Consider the following 13,215-nt stretch of genomic DNA (forward strand, 5'->3'; position numbering starts at 1 on the left):
TAGGGACTAGGGATGCAGCATGTGGTAGGGCATTTGCTTAGTATGTGCAAGGCCTTGGGTTTAATCCCCAGCAGCCTCCCCCGACCTGCACAAAGGCTTTGTAATAACTGTTATTATTATTACTTATTTTTTTTAGTTGTGGATAGACACCATACCTTTTAATTTTATTTACTTATTTTTTAAGTGGTGCTGAGGATTGAACCCAGCGCTTCACACGCCCCAGCCCCTCTTCATTATTTTTTAATGGAGTCAAGTCATAAAGTTCATGGAGCCAGACTTCAAGGTGGGGATACTGCTCAGGAGTCTTAGGCAGGAGGATCTCAAGTTTGAGGCCAATCTGGGCAACTCAGCAAGATGCTATCTCAAAAGTAAAAAAAAATTAAAGAAGACTGGAGATGTAGCTCAGTGGTAGAAGGATGATCGACCAACCAAAGATCCCAGTGTCTTTTGGTTCAGTTACTCCACTTTAGCCACAGTCTGAATCAGGTTTCTCAACTGAGGGTGCTCCCCCTTTCCAGGGGACAGGTAGCAACATCTGGAGAGATTTTTATCGTTACAACTGAGAGGAGGTTGTTACTGGCATTTAATAGCAGCCACAGATGCTGCTATTCTATGATGCACAGAAGAGCCTCTTACAATAAAGAATTATCTGGTCCAAACGTCCACAGAGCTCATGTTGAGAAATCTTGGTCTAGATTGTAGGGCAAATCTTCCATCAACTTTTATTAGCTGGTATCTCGTTTTGTTAAGTGTCAATGTAGGAGAAAATGACCTATCTGCTACATTGTAAAAGAACTGGTGGAAGAATTTTGATATGTCCCTTCAAAATCTCACAAAACAAGGGAGTTGTCACAAGAGGGCCAGTCCTTAGTGGCTGTCCTCCCTACAGCATGGCCTAGATTTGAAGCCTTTGAAGAGGTTATGTTGGAACTATAAAATCCAGGTGACTGCACCATGTAATTTTTCTTTTTTTAGAAAGGGAGATATTAATTTTTGTCTCAACCTTACAATTAGTTCCATATCCAAGATTGTAAATGATAACCCCGAGGAGACAACACGTATTCATTATTTTGTATACTGTTGCTATTGATGTAATACTTGTATTTAGAAGGGAGCTGATGGCAAAATAAAATAAATATTTATAATACACAGAGTGATACTTGATGCTGTTATTAGGCTTACCTCTAATTGTTTATGTAGCATTTTATAAACATATATTAAAGATATAATGAATTCTCATGATACCCATGGGAAGCAAAGAGGGGGTGGGTTATATTACTCCTATTTTAAGTCCTCTTAAAATAATTACACTTGCCTGGAGTTACACACTGATTATCTGAACAGACAAGATTAAATGGTAGATTTTGAAAATGGTGACATTTCTGTCAGCCAGTGCAGGGTTCTGCTTGTTGGTATCGATTCATCAGACCTTGGTTAGGAACCAGTTGTAAATGTCTTAATTTGAAAATCCTTTAAAAACGTACACTGCAGATTTTGAATGATGGTTACTAATTTGCAAAGGACAATGTGGCAAGGACATTTAAATTCCTAGTGTTTTATTGTTTTTAAACAAAAACACAGAATAGAGGAGTAGAAAGCAAAATCACAAATTATATTCAATAACTATTTACTATGGGCCACCTGGTGTAAAGTTCTGTGCTCCAAGAGATGAAAGATAAATATATATTCTTCATATGGCATTTAATTTATAGTTGGGGAGTACCAAAATGTGTGTATAAGGAGGCCTCCGTGACCTGGAAGGGAGAGTTTGTGAGAAACTGGAGATGGGTCAGTAGTATTGGTTCAAATGGACAGGGAGAATCTGGGAATGGGATTCAACTAGACAGGGTTAATGAATATGAGTAGAGTCCTTCTTGCTACTTTCTGGAAAAGAGAAACTGTTCCAGAGAGCTCTCAAGTGGTTGTTTCCCACTATGTGAACTGAAGGCAGAAAAAATTGAACTGCAAAGAGAAGGAACAGAAGTACACAGGAGATAGAGACTACCTGGGTTCCTGCCTAGTTTCTGGTTCTGATCTCTTCTGAGCCTCAGCTACATCCCTATCTCCTCCAGTATCATCAAGTAAATCTGTTTTTCTTTGTCAACCAATAGCAGCCAGGTAATTGGCAAAGCCAGGAATACTGGCCAGGGACACAGGAATGAACACAGAAGGTTGACTATTCATCAGTATATCTAAGCCTCAGGGCAAACACTTGGAAACAGTCTGTGGGCAGCTTTGGTTTGGAATCCAGGTTGTGGGTCTGCCAGGGGTTTAGCCGGCTGAAGGGGGCTCATGAGGTCTTGTTCCTGCTACTCAGGCTATGAGGCTCTGGATTTTTTCATTGAGACACATTTCCATGGATACAAAGAAGTCTCCTTGCTCTCTGAATTTTGACTCAGTTTGGTGAGTAGTGGCTGCTGCTTACAGGAAAACTGGATAAAACCACATTTAAAATCAGGTAGATTACTTTCTAAAAGTAGAAAGAGTCATTCATTTGGAACCAAATCACCAACTTCAGAATAGCTGTTTTGGCAAATGAAGTGTTTGCCTTAGTATTTTTAATGTGATATTTTAATGATACTTGGCAATAATTCATTTTTATTGTTTTCTAGTCATCTTGATGGCAACATAATTCATGATATTCTATGTCTTTGAGAGTCCTAAAATTTCACAATCAAGCAACATGTTCTTAAAATACTGGTAAATGCTCTGGCAAAATTATTTAGGGTTCAGTGGACTAGAGTGAAAATACTTTTATGCCTGGCTTTTTTTCCTGTGTTACATATCATCCTAAAATTACTCATGGAAAGTCATTTACAAAGCTTTTTATTATGAATCATTTTAAACATACAGAAGATTAGGAAAAAAACCCATAGCCTCCTAGACACATCACTTACATTTCAGAACTGTTAATATTTTGCAAAATTTAATTCAACTTTATATCAGAGAGGTGCATTTTAAAGAAAAAAGTCTACACCAGATACTTACTTGGACTTTATTTTCCAGAGTCTAAAGATTACAGTACACTTTGCATAGTAACACTGAAGAGAAAACAGCCAGCAGTTTTCTGGCACTTTTTTAATCTGGAAAAAACACAAGAAAGCAAACCTTCCTTCACCTTTTAAGTGCAAACTGACGAAAAATACCCAGTAGAGCTCCTATGAATCACAGAGCCTCCCAGTAGACACTGAAAACACGTAGTTGAACTTTATTTCAATTGTTATTTTACAGCCATGCATGACAAATGCATTTTTTCTTACTCTCTTGGAGAAGAGCTCTAACAGTGTCCTCAGGGTGAAGAAGTCAGAGAAGCTGGAGTGGAGTGCTCAATAAAAAGTCTGCACTGGGACAGACTGCCTCATTTTGAATCCCTTACTTTTCTGTGTTTTGGAACAGAGTACCTAACTTTTCAAGGTCTCACATTAAAAACGGGTTTAGGGCTTTGTTGAAACCAAGGTGTAAAGCATCTATCACAACTACCTGCCAGGTGGACACATCAATCAGACCTTAGGACCCCCCCTCCCTAGCGTTTCTGATTCTGTCCATAATTTGCATTTCTAACAAGCTGTTGGGTGATGGCAATGCGGTAGGCCCCGAGATAACGGAGACCCCAAGTGATTCAGGGGAGGAGAGCAATAAATGTTCATTATTCACATCATCACCATCCAAGCTGTCCACCAGCAGGGTTCGTGGGTAGTGCACCACAGGGAGGAGCGAAAGTCTCGGTTCTGACATCCCTGCCAACACATCAGGCCTCTGCCCCGGGGAACAGGTTAGATCAGGGGGGCGGCTGCCTTACGCAAGAGGACCCCACTTCCAACTTCTTCCTCTGGGAAAAAAGCAGAGGCCATCCACTGCTGGAGTTCTGAGCTCTCGATATCGCAGCCGTTAGCGTCTGGTCAGAACGAGAGCATGTCCTCTGGGCCAGCAGAGGGCCGGTGCAGCGATTCCGACACCCCAGGTTCGGGTGGAGGCAGGTGTGGAGCTGAGGCCCTAGCCTGGAGGGAGAGAGGATGTGGTGGATAAGGAGGCTCTCTTCTGTCCCACTGGCGCTGGGATCAATTCCGACCGCCCGCGGCCGGCCGGGTGACCGGGCGGAAGATGGCTGCCCGAAGCGCCGCGGACAGTCACGTGTCACACCGACACCGCCCGCAAGCCCCCTCCCCGCCCGCGGAGTCCCCGACCAGGCGGGAGGTATAGCCCCGAGCAGCCTCGAAGCCACAGAAGGTGCCGCGCGTGCCGTTCAGGGAAGCAGGGCACCGCAGCCTAAGGTCAGCTTTCTCCGCCGCCCGCCCTAACCCGGGCGCAGGGGTTCCGCTCCCGGAGCAGAGGAAAACCTTCCTTAGGGCGACCCACACCGGGTTGGACTATACTGGGCATGCGCAGGGCTCCCGCCCGGGCACACCAATCTCCAGGTTTTCGCCGCAGCTCGCAGGGGCGACGAGAGGTGGGGCCAGGGCGGGACGACCCCGACGCGCTCCTAGTCCTTATAGCAAGGATAGGAGCTTCTCCGGGATACTCCACATTCCCTGGCTTCGCGGGCCTTTTGGCTCAGGCAGCTCTATTATTTTGGGAGAGGGGGTAGGAAGATGGAAGTCTATGGATAGAGGTTTTAAAATGCACCAGATTTTGAAGTCTTTCTAAATACATGGCCAACCAGGAGTTAATCACAAGTGTCGCAGCTCTTGAGCACGCTGGGAAAGAGACTCCAAGCGTAGTTCGACAACTGGGGCCCCGATCCTGGCTTCCTTGAAGGCTGGGTTCCCGGTCTCCGCATTCTGACCGGCTCCAGCGGCTCAACTTTCCTGCTGTGCTCTAAACGGTTTATCATCACAGATCATAAACCCCGGCTTCAGTCCATCCTCCCTTAGCGGCTTCCTGTCCAGCTGGGTCTTGCTCGTCTTTGGGGGAAGCACCCGCCTCCTCAGTTTCCCACTGCTTGAAAGTAAAATAAATGAAGCCCAAACCCCGATCACCCGGTGGCGTACAGTCCGGTGCGGGTCCCCCCTGGTCCCCGGAAGAGCCCCCCGCGGACTCCGCCTGGCCGGCCAGGCCCGCCCCTCGGCCGCCGTGAACACCCGGAGGAGCGGACTCGGGTCGCGCGGGAAACCGGGCCGGCTCGGGCCGCGGACTGGGCATGCTCGTCAGCCCGGGAGGCTCGCGGTGGCAAGTCGGAAGCGTTCGCACCAGCGAGGCAGCGGCCGGGGCAGCGGCGGCGGTCAGGACGGGAGTGGGAAGGGCCGGTCCGGGCAGGTTGCTAGTCCCTTGCTCCTGGCAGGCCGACCCAAGAGCGCGATCCCGTGCAGAGCCCGGACGCTGCCCTGCCCCGGATTTCGTTCCGCGGCTGGGGGATCGGCGAGCGGAATTCCGGGCGGCTGCAGCGACTCCGGTGCAAGTGAGTCGTGGGGTGGGGGCAGAGAGCCGGCCTCCGGGTCGCGGGGGCCGATCGGACACCGGTCTCGCGGGTGGGCCTGACCCCGGGGAGCGGCAGTTGGGCAGCCTTGGGGCGAGGGGGCGTGAGCGCAGCCCGCACGGTGCCGCGCGCGTACCTGGCGGGCACTCCCCCAGCGCTGCCGCTCCCGGGGGGTGGGCGCAGAGGGCGGTCCGGCGGCTAGGATCCCGGCTCGGAGGGGGCGGGCCACCGGCGGGGCTCCCCAGCCCAGCTGGGGTGGGGAAGAAGGTGGAGGCGTCAGTGGGCACCTTTTCAGAGGTGCTGCGTGCTGGAAAGGTTGCTTGATGTCATATCTGGGCAAGCGGACGGTGGCGGGGCCCGAGATCTGGGAGGCGAGGATCCTCCGGGTAGTGGCCCGCCGGGGTCCGGAGCAGCTCTGGGCCCGACCCCAAATCACAGCCCCACCCCCACAGCCCAAGCGGCGGCGTGACAGTTGGTACTTCTAGCCAGGTCGCAGCCGGCTAGGCGCCCACGGTTTCGGGGTATCTCCACCTCGATGTCCCCCGACGACATAACAGGTGGGACCCCCAAGGAACGAGTCCCTTCTCCCCACACCGCGTAACACCCCCCAGGCTCGCGGGCGGCTCTGAAACTCCGCAGGGTTGCCCCCATTGAGTCAGGGTGTTAAGGGGTAAGGCCTGGAGGGGCCATTGGTGCAGCTCAGAACTGGACAATCTCTCCCAGAGGCTGCTTGCCCAGTGAATGAAAGGGTCCCTGAGATTCCCAGGCGACTTGTCAAGGGCAAAGCAGCGGCACCAGCTGCCTCTCCGACAGTGTTAACCCGAACTCGGGCTTGTGGTTTCCTCTGGTGGGCTGGGTGCGGTGCCTTGGTCCTGCTAACGGATTCAGCCTAGCGCGTTCTGGTTAAGGCTTGTTCCCTCTTGGGTGTCGCTAGTAAAAATCGGGATGGGGGTTGCTGTGGACGGAGGGAGCGAAGAGAATCCAGGCAGGTGCTTCTCAGATGTTTCTTTTCACCTTCAGACAGTACAGACTTAAGTGGCACACGTTTATGAAACCAAAAGGAAAAAGAATGGTCCTGAAAGGGAAGTTTATTTTCTACGTACGGAGCCAGCCTTCTATTTTAGCTCTTCTGACATTTACCTTTCTGGACCTTTAAGCTGTTTGGACAGGTTATTTTGCTGTCAGATTCGGGGGTGTTTCTGGTTGGCTGCCTGTGAAAGTGGTGAATATCCGTCACGGTGTACTGTGAACTGCCTATGCCTTCTGGCGCTGGGGTTTTCAGAGGGACTGAGTGGGCAGAAAAAGAGGAGTGGGATTGGTGACGTAGGAATGCAATGGGAGTTGCCTGGGGGCAGTCCTGATGTAATGGGGTTGCCTACTGTTTTGGCCTGAGCAGAAGGGGAGAGAGTTGGACATTTCATTGGTCGGGGTGTAAGATGTCCATGGGAGAAACTAGGCGGGGGTTGGGTGCCTGTCTGGTCAGTGCTTCAAGGGAAGCCCAGGGATGTTTGGTGATTCAGCAGGTGGCAGCCTTCCAGCTCTGCCTTGCCTTGGCCCAGCAAGCAGGCAGGCAAGCAAGCAGGGCAGCAGAGCCTGAGCCTGCTGTTGGAGGTGTTAGCTGTGGGGGAGACTCAGGAGCTGCCTTCTGCCTGTAGGGCTTACTTTCCTTATCTTGCTTCCTGTTTAGGTATGCAAGCCCTGGGCCTTTGAGCTTCCTTATTGCTTCTCTTAAATTATATAGTACATTTTTGAATCTCTTCAACTGTGAGAACTATGTAGCAAGAGGTGGTAGCTACTATCATACAGTTTAAGCTGCAGAGCGATAGCCTTTCCTTTTTCCCCTTTTTCTGCTTCAGAAAATAAAACTTTGTTTTTAGTAAAATATAGTTCTGTAAGTTTTCAGTGTTGATAGCTGTTTCAAATACACAGAAACTTCTTTGAACAAAATTAATTCAAGGCATGCATTAAATTGGTATTAAAGGGAAGCATTAAGATAGTGTCTTATTCATTGGAGAATCCCTAGCATTTTGCACAGTATCTGACTTGTATACTCAATAAATGCTTATTCAGCTGAAATTAAAAAAAATTTCTAATAGAAGAGCTTATTAATATTCATATTCCTCGTGTGTTTTTACATTTACAAATGGGGTTCTCTCTTCAGCATTTATAGAGTAAAGAATACATGACAATGTCTATATGTTGAAACTTAAAGAAGTATGTTTAGGAACTGGAGATGTACTCAGTAGTAGAGCATTTGCTTAATATGCATGAGGCCTTATGTTCAATCCCCAGCAATCCAAAAATAAAAGGGGGGGGGGGAGGGGACATAGTGGCACACTCCTATAATCCCAGCGGCTCCAGAGGCTGGGGCAGGAGAATAACAAGCATGAGGCCAGCTTTAGCAATTTATGAGACCCTGTCTGAAAATAAAATAAAAGGGTCTGCAGATGTAGCTCAGTGGTAAAGCACACTTGAGATTAAAATGAAGACTTTTTTTGGGCTGGGGTTGATGGCTTATTGGTAGAGTACTTGCCTAGCACATGTGAGGCTCTGGGTTCAATCCTCAGCACCACATAAATATAAATAAATAAAATAAAGGCATACTGTCCATCTACAACTAAAAGAAGTTAAAAAATAAATACTTAAAAAAAAAACTATGTTTTCATAAAATCTAATTCCCTGTGTTGCCATTCAATTTTACTTGAAAATGCAATTCTTTAATTTTTCTTGTTAAATCTCTCTCTTTCAACTTGTGGAAGATCCTGCACTTTGGCTAGAAAAATGGGTGTACTTTGCTAATTATTCTATGAAAATCCAAAGAACTCTTTTTGTATACTAGCTGTCAGTAATTTTTTTTTTTTTAAACTAAAAGTGCCCCTGGTGATAGAGAATAGGAGAATAGACAGATGTGATTGGTGGGAACATGATGTAGAAGGAATAATTCTATAAACTGAGCCCATTGTGCTAAACTCCATATGCTTTCCTTTTTAAAAACAAAACAAAACAAAACAATTTGCCTGCAGTCTGCTTGGCTTACATTGACAGATATGTTACATTCTTCAGCAAACTACCTGTAGGAGGAATGCAGGTCTAAAATGCTGATTAAAAAGAACACAAGTTACTCTGAAGGGTGGGACTTTTGAGACCCTTACACAGACCAGATCCCATAACTTGGGGAGATAAGGATAATTCCTCTTAACCATAAAATCTCCAAGAACAGGTTCCAATTGGAACCCGTCTGCATGGGCCAAAGTGACCTAGAGTTTCATGCTCATTGTGGACTTGAAAGTCTGATGTCATCCTGTTGTCACTTAATATCAAATGGCAGACGTGGGGGTACTCCTTGGAAACTTCCCTGGAACCCTTGTAAAACTGGAAGAGCACACCATATTCTGAGAGGATCCACTTTTTCCCTTGAGTGTCCCCCTTTCCACTTTCCTATGCCTTCTAATAAACTCATACCTGTTACTCTGAGCAGCATGTCTGAAGTCTTTCTGGCCTTACTGCAAGAGTTGGGATTTGAAGCGAGGCCTCAGTTTTGAGAAAGATCCCATGCCCCATAACACTAGTGCATATCAAATATACTTTAATTTATGAAACTTCATTTTCTACAAAGTATTTTAGGGAAGCTCTGTAGAATTCCTAACACTTTACCATCCAATGTAAAGTGCTGCTGTAGGAATGATGCAGTTATTTTGAGAATAAAAATTCTGGGTTGTTTGTACCTGGGGTTACATGCCTCAGTCTTTAGGGAGGCATGGGATCACTCTTCTGCCCGCTATCTTTGCTTTTCTTCTCCTTCTTCAATTTGTTTAGCTATTATAAATACATATTTTTCTGACTTGGGCTTACTTATTGAAAGTTGCTGTCAGAATGATCTGTGGCTTTTTGTCACGTAAGTTTGGTAATGATTTTTTTTTTTTTTTTTTTTTGGTACCAGGAATTGAATCCAGAGCCATACCCAGTTTACCACTGATCCGTATCCCCAGCCTTTTTTTTTTTTTTTTTTTTGAGACACGGTCTCACTAAGTTGCTGAGGCTGGCTTTGAACTTGAAAGCCTTAAGCCTTAGCCTTCTGAACTGCTAGGGATTACAAGCATATGCCACCCTGCCCAGTGTTAATGATTTGTAGTTTTTGGTTGTCCTGCCAGTTCACTGTTTAGCTTCTCTTGGAAAACTCTGACCAGTGCCCCTCTGTGGGACAGAGAGTTTATAGATGGCTTTGCCTTTGCTAATTTTGGTTAGTAACTAGTCAAAACATTTCCTTTTGGAAGAATATTCATAATATGCTGGTCTTAAGGATTCTGACTTTTCTGTTAAAGCCTCTTGGTTATAAATAAATGCTTATTTACTCACAGCTACTATATTCTAAGAGTTCTGTGTAAAGTTTGTACATTAAGCTACCTAATCACATGAGGACCTTATTTTGGATCAGTCCAGTTGGATGTGGGAGTGGGGAGACAGGACTGGATATAAGGGAGGGGAGAATAAAGAAGAGAGGGCAGGAGGATTGGGCAGAAAGATGGCTTGGTTTTGTGATTTGTGACTTCTGGTCTTTAAAACCTAATTGAATGACTGAAGAACAAGAGTGACTTGGACTCCACTGGAATGCTTTGTCCCCTGCGGAGTCTTCTTTATGTCTAGCTGCAGATATAGCAGATAGCCAAATAGACATGCAAATACTGAGACACACACAGATCCGAAGACACAGAGTCACACACAGGCAAAAGGAGACACAGACAGATGTAGATACACACACCCTTTTCCAAAACCCAAGAACCCCAGCTTCTTTTGAAACTAGTGTGTCAAAGAGGGAACATTAGTGTTCAGTAGCAGGTTGGATTCAGGGGCTGGAAATGAGCCCATGCTTGTGGTTTGGAAAAGATTTGCCCCCACTTTCAGGGGTCAGCTGATCTTCCCCTGAATGATACAAAGCTATTGGGGCTTGAACTGAAGCAGCTGTTGTGTGTGAAGGCAGGTGAGAGAGGATTTAGAGAACTTGGTTGCTGAGAGTTGAGTTACCATTCCCAGTTCTTGGCACCAGATCTTCTCACTATGTAAAACCCAGTGCCTGTTTCATCTTTTCCCCATTCATTCCCACTCCATTCTTCTGTCTGCCATAGGAGCTTTCTCTCTGTGTTAGGTTCTTGGGTATGCATGTGTTCTGTTAAAGATGTTGGGTTATTTTGTGTGTTTTTTATTTGCTTAAGTGGTACTGTGCCATAGATTTCATTCTGTTTCTTTTTCGTTCAACATTAGAACTTTTTAATGTGGAAGTTTTCAGACATTCTTGAAAGTGGAAAGAATTTTTCAGCATTTTATTTGTAAGATCTGTATTAGGATAGATTTCTCCAGTGCATTGCCATGGTTGCTGGTCTGTAGGGGTGGTCTGATGTGTGTCCTTTGCTTTTACTTTACCCATTTCCCTAGTGATGGATGCTTAACTCACCACCACTCCTGCTGCCACTAGCAAAACTGTAATAAGCATCCTGCGTGGATTCTCTTAATGATCTGTATGAGAATATCTCTAAGGAGATGGTTCTGAAAGTGTGGACCACACCCAGCTGCATCAGCATCACCTGGGGATATGTTAGAAATGTAGATTCTAGTAGGAAACTCCGGGCAGACCCCACTCATCTGTGTTCCGACATGCCCAACTTGGAGATTCTTATGCACGGGAAAATTTGAGAACCACTGCTTTAAGGTACACAATACCCAGGAAGGGATGGCTGGGTAACAGAGTACCAGCAAACCTGTTTTTACTAAATGCTCCAAAATTATTCTCCAGAATTGCTGAGCTGGTTTACAGTCCCACATCAGTGCAGGAGGAATGACTTCACACATCTTTGTTAGTGTTTGATATCAGCCATCTTTCTAATTTTATTAATTTTCTGCTTCTTTTTTTTTTTTTTTTGGTGGTGCTGGGAATTGAACCCAAAGCCTTTTGCATGCTAGGCAAGTATTCTACCAACTGAGCTTATAGCTCCAGCCCCGGGGGATTTTTTAATATATTTTTTAGGTCTGACAATTTCTTTGACCAACCATTGTCTTATTTTCTAATGCACATGATTTGCAGATATTTCTTGTGTATTCTAGATGTTAACCCCATCTTGTCACCTATTAACTTTATTATTATTATTTTTTTTCAATTTGGAGAAATAATTTTTATTAGTTGTGTATGAAGTATAGAAAATATTGATTGTACATAAGATATAGAAAAATACTTAAAGGAATTAGGGTTTGTACAACTCTGGTTAAACAACAACTGTCATTTAGAGCATTACACTACATTACAGAGTCTAAATTTTTCTTTAAAAGCTAAACTTGCTTAATATAAGAACATCAGTGTAATTGTGGTGCTGTTACTGGGTTGTTGGTATAATAGATGTATTCATATCTTCTAAGTAGAGAAAATTTTAAAACATAAGTTTTTAGTAGAACATTTTTTTCCAAGTTGGTGTTCTTTTCTTTTTAAAATATTTTTAGTTGTAATAACTTTATTTGATTTATTTTTAAAATGTGGTACTCAAAATCAACCCCAGTGCCTCTCACATGCTAGGCAAGGGCTCTCTACCACTGAGCCACAACCCCAGCCTGAAGCTGGTGTTCTTCAAACTGAAGTTTGAAGTAAAAGTTTGTCACTATAAAAGTCATGTTTCTTGGTTCATAGCTATTTTTTTTTTATTGGTTGTTCAAAACATTACAAAACTCTTGACATATCATATTTCATACATTAGATTCAAGTGGGTTATGAACTCCCATTTTTACCCCAAATACAGATTGCAGAATCACATTGGTTACACATCCACATTTTTACATAATGCCATATTAGTAACTGTTGTATTCTGCTACCTTTCCTATCCTCTACTATCCCCCCTCCCCTCCCCTCCCATCTTCTCTCTCTACCCCATCTACTGTAATTCATTTCTCTCCTTGTTTTTTTTTCCCATTCCCCTCATAACCTCTTATATGTAATTTTGTATAACAATGAGGGTCTCCTTCCATTTCCATGCAATTTCCCTTTTCTCTACCTTTCCCTCCCACCTCATGTCTCTGTTTAATGTTAATCTTTTCCTCCTGCTCTTCCTCCCTGCTCTGTTCTTAGTTGCTCTCATTATATCAAATAAGACATTTGGCATTTGTTTTTTAGGGATTGGCTAGCTTCACTTAGCATAATCTGCTCTAGTACCATCCATTTCCCTGCAAATTCCATGATTTTGTCATTTTTTAGTGCTGCGTAATACTCCATTGTGTATAAATGCCACATTTTTTTTATCCATTCATCTATTGAAGGGCATCTGGGTTGGTTCCACAGTCTAGCTATTGTGAATTGTGCTGCTATGAACATCGATGTGGCAGTATCCCTGTAGTACGCTCTTTTAAGGTCTTCAGGGAATAGTCCGAGAAGGGCAATAGCTGGGTCAAATGGTGGTTCCATTCCCAGCTTTCCCAGGAATCTCCATACTGCTTTCCAAATTGGCTGCACCAATTTGCAGTCTCACCAGCAATGTACAAGAGTACCCTTTTCCCCACATCCTCGCCAGCACTTGTTGTTGTTTGACTTCATAATGGCTGCCAATCTTACTGGAGTGAGATGGTATCTTAGGGTGGTTTTGATTTGCATTTCTCTGACTGCTAGAGATGGTGAGCATTTTTTCATGTACTTGTTGATTGATTGTATGTCCTCCTCTGTGAAGTGTCTGTTCAGGTCCTTGGCCCATTTGTTGATTGGGTTATTTGTTATCTTATTATCTAATTTTTTGAGTTCTTTGTATACTCTGGATATTAGGGCTCTATCTGAA

General features: G+C 44.7%; 1 protein-coding gene across 2 annotated transcripts in view; it reads left to right on the plus strand.

Moving 5' to 3' along the window:
* The first annotated feature begins 5,147 nt into the window (after window positions 1-5,147).
* Sgms1 (sphingomyelin synthase 1) overlaps window positions 5,148-13,215 on the plus strand; it is a 297,666-nt gene continuing 289,598 nt past the window's right edge. For both annotated transcript variants that reach the window (XM_071611251.1, XM_071611254.1), the window contains exon 1: window positions 5,148-5,395. The gene's annotated coding sequence lies outside the window, so the exon portion shown is untranslated. The remainder of the gene's footprint in view (window positions 5,396-13,215) is intronic.

The sequence above is a fragment of the Marmota flaviventris genome, chromosome 4, assembly GCF_047511675.1.
Source record: "Marmota flaviventris isolate mMarFla1 chromosome 4, mMarFla1.hap1, whole genome shotgun sequence".
Classification (NCBI taxonomy): Eukaryota; Metazoa; Chordata; class Mammalia; order Rodentia; family Sciuridae; genus Marmota; species Marmota flaviventris.